Source organism: Vigna angularis, chromosome 2 (genome assembly GCF_016808095.1).
Source record: "Vigna angularis cultivar LongXiaoDou No.4 chromosome 2, ASM1680809v1, whole genome shotgun sequence".
Classification (NCBI taxonomy): Eukaryota; Viridiplantae; Streptophyta; class Magnoliopsida; order Fabales; family Fabaceae; genus Vigna; species Vigna angularis.
The window spans coordinates 17,297,000-17,303,301 of record NC_068971.1 but is presented as its reverse complement, the minus strand read 5'-3'; the positions used below and the strand labels follow the sequence as shown (position 1 = coordinate 17,303,301).

General features: G+C 34.9%; 1 long non-coding RNA gene across 1 annotated transcript; it reads left to right on the top strand.

Moving 5' to 3' along the window:
* Positions 1–1,789: 1,789 nt before the first annotated feature.
* Positions 1,790–4,955, top strand: LOC108328690 (uncharacterized). Its single transcript, XR_001832132.2, has 4 exons — positions 1,790–2,316; positions 2,421–2,470; positions 3,340–3,501; positions 4,158–4,955. It is a non-coding gene; the product is annotated as an uncharacterized LOC108328690 (long non-coding RNA).
* The last annotated feature ends 1,347 nt before the right edge of the window (positions 4,956–6,302 follow it).

Genomic DNA, 6,302 nt, shown 5'->3' with positions numbered 1-6,302 from the left:
GACAAATCCCTCCTGCGGCTCCCCACCCTACTACTGCCCAAAAGCAGATTGAAGACTGCTTCAACTGCAAGAGACGTTGATTTGGATTTTGAGTGATCACATTGGGGTGAAGCAGGACCTTGATGATAGCTTTGGATCTCTTGAACAATCAATTTTGTCTAAATTCCATGGAATCTCACTTGATGTTGCAGGACCTCAGTTACAATCTCCAACTAGAATCCAAATGCGTTCAAATATGAACCAGCAGCTGGGGGGCTATTCCTCGAGCCTTTCCACATCAAACATGGTTGGATCAAGATCTTTCAGGGTTGATCCATCTGTTGAAGGAGCCTCGGTGGCTTTGAATCCAAGAGTTGCTACTTTTGCTAAGCGTAGCCATAGCTTTATTGAGCGAAGCATGGTGGACCATCATTCTGAGGTTCCTTCTCCAAAGGTCTCTACTTTCACTAACTGGGGCTCACCTGATGGAAAACTTGATTGGACCATAAATGGAGATGAGCTGAATAAGCAATGAATCCTTTGACTTTCAGGATGAATAAGCAATTGAATTTAACACGTCAACCAAAATTGTACAACTCATCAGTTTCTTTGCCAGCTAGACAGTTGTGTCGTTAGTCTTTTTAACGCCGTAACCAAAAAAGACTAACGTGCATCGTTTTTGCGAGAAGTAGGATGTTAGTGAACTTTTGAAAAAAAGAAGGACAACTTTGAACAGACCCTACAAAAAGAGGGACCAAAATAGGTATTAAACCTAATTAAAAAAATTGATTAACATCGAATATTGACAAAATTCGACGTTAATGTTAACGTCGTATATTGAGAAAATTTGAGGTTAATTTAACGTCGAATTTTTATAATTCGACGTCAATTTAACGTCTCCTGACATGACGTCATTCGGGATTTCGCCGTTAAAAACCCAAAATATTTGACTAGTGTAAGTTGTTGGGTTATTGGACTCCCTTCCTATGTGGATAATAGACCCAAATAATGTGGACCTTTATGTCTCATTAGATCAAATAGAGATGGGTCAGATTAGTAGGGCACATTAGAGTCAATTGAAGAAAGGCAAAAGCCAAGTAAGAGAAAAAGAAAGAGAGAAAGCCATACCCGCATAACCCTAAACCTGCACTTGTGTTTTCGTCGTTGTGAAGTTGTTCACCGTTGGATCAAGCTGATTTTTGGACAGTAGGTCTAGACATATGGTTCTTCATTCTGACTGTTCAGATCGTCAATCAGATGTCTAGATTGGGAGAAATCGGTCCCGCACCAGTAGCCCTGTTTTGGAGATTTTTCATCTTCTTTGTTCTCATTTGTAAGCATTTGTGCTTATTTAAATTGACTTATTGAACACATCATTTGGTGTTATTATTTGAGACAATTTTGTACCCTATTATTGATCATAGTGAATTTTTCTTTGGTCTGGACGACTCGTGGTTTTTACCCTTGCATTGAGGGGTTTTCCACGCTAAAAATTGTTGGTGTCTCTTTGTGCTTTGAGTTATATTTTTGTTCTATTTGTTTGGTGCTCCTCACAAATTCTCGCAAGAAAGGGGGATTGAATTTTCCCTGCATTATTACTGTTTGATAAGTTATTATATTTTTTGGCCCTTTCCCCATCAGAGTTCTTTCACTACAAAAACAATATATTATAGTGGAGGTTTTTTTCTGGTGGTTTTGAAACCTTGGTTAATTTTCGGCGGTTTGAAATAAAACCGCAACAACATTTTCTTTTTCTTTTTTAAAAGAAATTTCATTTTTTTCACATTTATTTTTTCCACTTCCTTTAGACTTCACTTCGCGCCTCATAGTTTCACTTCGCGCTTCCATAGCTTCTCTTCGCATCTCAATGACTTCTCTTTCAATTTCTCATTTTTCGCCTCCATATGCACCACAACTGTTGCCTCTCTATTTTCCGACGACAACCGTTTCAGAGAAAACCTGCTTCATCCACTTGTGAATCTGATCTTGGCGGTGTTTTTGGTAAAAACAACCGACATGGCATGCGAGTGATATCCACAGCCTGCCGCTGCCAGCGATGTCCGCGAAGCTGCCGACTGTGCCCTCGCCGCCACGGCTTAAGGCCATACTCGCTGGAGCTGCGCGATTCTCGCCGGTGGAAGGGGAGGCACCACATGAAGGCCAGGAAGTTCCACGCTGAATTGATGAAGAAGAGGGCACCGGAGATTCGGAGAATGGCTCTGCCGCTGCAGAAGAAGGCGCACTCTCTCGGACGGTTAATCCCCGGTTGCCGGACGGTGTCGTTCCCCGAAGCTTCTAGAAGAAGCCGGTGATTATATGTGTCTTGGAGATGCAAGTGTGAGCCCTCATCATCAAATTTTTTGCCGATTGGGGCTAACTTCCTTACATTCCCTTTTTTGTTTTTTGGGATTGCTGAGTAATTATGTTATGGTATTGTGTAGGTCATCTGATGCACACTAGTTATCTATTGAGAAGAGCAAGTACCTTGGAGGTTTGTATTGTTCTATATTATTTGTTTTCCTTTTCGCTCTAGTGAACTATCAAGGTTTGAAGTCCCTTTCTGTTATTGTGTAAAGATTGTTGATTGCTGTAGTAGATTTTCTTTCTTGGAGGGTTTGGTATAAGCAAATTATTTTGACTTTTGCTTACATTGAAACCTAAGCATAAGATGTATTGAAATTGAGGATTCACCTTCCATATATGTAACTTCTCCTTCTGTGCTTTGAACCTATTTTGATGCTTAGTTTTTGTGGGATCAGTTGAAGAAAAATATCATTTATCATATACTAATGCTTCTTGATGTTATTTTAAATTATAATTAAGTCTTCATTTGTTGTGTCTAGTTTTCTTTATATTTTAGATAGTCATAAGTAGTTTTAAATCTGTTTTTTGTCTTACTGAAGTAGTTTAAATAGTTTTTAACCTTTGTAATTGGTAGGTTCAGATTTTAGTAATTTCTATTAAATGGTTTTATTAAGATGTTTCTTGTAGTAGTTTGATCGATGTGATTACTTTTTGCTATAAGCAGGAGTTAGTTTAGTTTATTTTAGTTTTGAATTTTATTTTACAAATTTGTGTTACTAACCAAGCGTTTCTCTGGTAATACTAACAGTTTCAGTTGTTCTAATTTTCTGTGACTAACATTTTTTTTGCTACCTTAGTCAGTTATCTAACTTTACTAACGCTATTTTGCTGAGTTATCTGAATTCACTAACATCTCTCTGGTGTTTCTGTCATTCTTTTTTTTTTTGCTGCAGCTGTCCTACAGTTGTAGTTTCTATCTTTTATTAATATGTTATTTATAATTATACATTAATTTAAATTTAAATGTTACTTGATTGTAGACTTTCTTTGTTTCAGGACATTGTAACAAAGTTATTTTCATTTTCACAGTAGAGGTCAAGGGCTTTGTGCAGCTTAACTGGAACTGGGACTGTTTTATTTTCAGTTATACAATATTTTATAAGGCAGCACATTCACATTTGAAGGCAAATTCCCATTCTGGTGTTACATCAAAACAATGTGAGAACATTCTCCAAGTCAAGCTACTTTATTTCATATATATATTGTATATTTGAAGTTATATTTACGTCTTTAAATATTGAAATTTTATACAAATTATAACTTACAAATCTAAAATCAGCTTTGCAATCACAATTTGAATCTCGATTTGATAACCTTGGATCTGATAGATAAGAATTTGAATCTTGTTACTATTCTTAATTGTGACTATTGTATAATTAGAAAGGAAGGGTGCTTCGTCTCTTGATAGTTTTCTTGGTTAATGGGCTAGAATAATTATTCTGAACAATTGTTCATTGGATGACTTATCATTCTACTTTAGCTACAATTCTGGAGGCTCCAAAACACTAATGGAAAAAGATTGAAAAGTAAGCATTTCAATTGAAGAAGCAAAGAGTTGCTTCGGTAACATGAATCCATTTTACAAAGGAATATGCATGTACTTTGATTGATGGAATGTCCTTCAGGGACAAAAATAACTAGCTGTGTTTCTTTCACTAATTAAGAACGCTTCAAGTTTTTTATAACTTCTAATGTTTTAATATTTTTATTATCTTAGAATTTCTAATGTTTTGTCCTTTAATATATTGTATAGGAAGTTTTATTGAAGTTTGCAATATTCTTCATACTTACATGGATATTTCTTGTTGATTCAGAAACTTCATAATTATTCTGTAGCATTGATGAACATATTGAATATACCCAAAGTTATGGCTTCTGGGAGTTTGATTGAAGTTTTCAACATTATTTATCCTCGACTTACATGGCTATTTGATGTTGATTTGTATTAATTCATGGTTATTTTGTATCATTGATGAATATATATTAAATACTTGACTGTGATGATTGGAATACTCCATTGTAAGTTGAATAATCATTCGAGATTAGTAAGGAATTATATTCCCAGCTTGAAACTAGAGATTCTGCTAAATATGCTTGAATCTTGGAACTGGATAATTTACAAGTATGTCTACTGTTATCGTGCAAAAGTTGGCTATATATCTTAGCACTCATCATAACTTTTTAAGGCATCGTTGGTTCTTGAAGAGGTAATATCTATTCATTTCCTTTTTTTTCATGATCTTGTTTACTGTCACTTACAATGATTTGGCATTATAGAAATTAAATTTTGGTGATGATCCATGCACCGCTTTTATTCTCTCCTTTGAAGCTGCATTAGAGAGAACTTCTGTGGTGTAGCTTCTTCCTTATAATTAAGAGATATATTTAATCTATTTATATTTTATGCTAACAGGGAGAGTGCAGAGAGTTCCACCTTTTGTAGTGTAGTAATTGAAGCTTTTTTACGGCAATTAAATATTTTTCACTATAAACAACTAAAGTGTCATGTAATGAGTCCTTAAGGAACGAAGATCCCTCCTTGTTGTAAATTTACATCACTGTAATATTAAATCAAGTACAATATGACATAACTATAGAGTAGACACCTTTTTCCCAGAGTATGAATCCAAATGGTATGAAAATGATTGTGGATGTTTTAATGTGTTGGTGTTGTGATTATTAGTGGATCTGATGTTGTAATTCTTAAGTTTGTCTTATAATTTTTTTTAATATATTATCTACTAATTATTATTTTATATTGAAGATATATGAAAAAGAAAGTCTATCAAATGATGGAGACAATGAAGAAGTATAAGATGATGAAGACAATAAAGAAGTACCAAATGATGAAAACAATGAACACTACAAAAATATATGAACAATTAGTTGTATAAACAATATAGTTTATTTTATATATAATATTCAGTTTTAGTTTATATTATTTCATTGTGTGTTTTGATTAATAAAACTAATTTTATCACAATCCCATTTTATTAAAATCAAAAACTATAAAAAAATTATGTACACATTTCCGGCGGTTTTAGCAAAACTTCGACTAATTCCGGCGGTTTCACAAAACCTCCATTAATTCCGTCGGTTTTCCAAAACCGTCGCTATTTCCGGTGGTTTTTCTAAAACTTCCGCTATTTCCGGTGGTTTTTCTAAAACTTTCGCTATTTCCGGCGGTTTTTCCAAAACCGTCGCTATTTTCGGCGGTTTTTCCGAAACCCTCGGTAATTACTTAGCGACGCAGCTTTTTTCAGCGATTTTTTAATCGCGGGTAAAGCATTTTCCGGGGGTTAAAACTGCTGGAAACCAAAAAAATAACCCCCGGTAAAAATCTAACTTTTTTGTAGTGTTTGGTTAAGGGATTGTTTAGTTTGTGCGAATGGAGGCACATACAAAATTGATTCCTTTGAATGGAGAAAATTATCACCTATGGAAAGGCAAGATGAAAGATTTGTTATTTGTGAAAAATTTGCATCTTTCAGTTTTTGCTTACAATAAGCCGGAATCCAAGTCAGATGAAGAATGTGATTTTGAACATCAACAGGTATGTGGATTTATCAGGCAGTTTGTTGATGATAATGTTTAAAATTTTGTTGCTAATGAGACACATGCGAGAAGCCTATGGGATAAGCTTGAGTCCTTGTATGCCTCTAAGTCAGGGACTAATAAATTGTATTTGCTGAAAAATTTTGTGGAGTTGAAGTACAAGGAAGGAACTCTTGTTTCAAATCACTTGAGTGAATTTCAAGGATGCTATGATCAATTAGCAGGAGTGGGTATAAAATTTGATGATGATCTATTGGGTTTATTCCTGTTAAACTCTTTACCGGATTCGTGGGAGACATTTCATGTTTCCATGATAAGTGCTACCCCTAATGGTGATATTTCTTTCCATATGGCAAAGAGTGGTGCTCTTAATGAAGAGATGAGAAGGAAGACACAGGGTACTT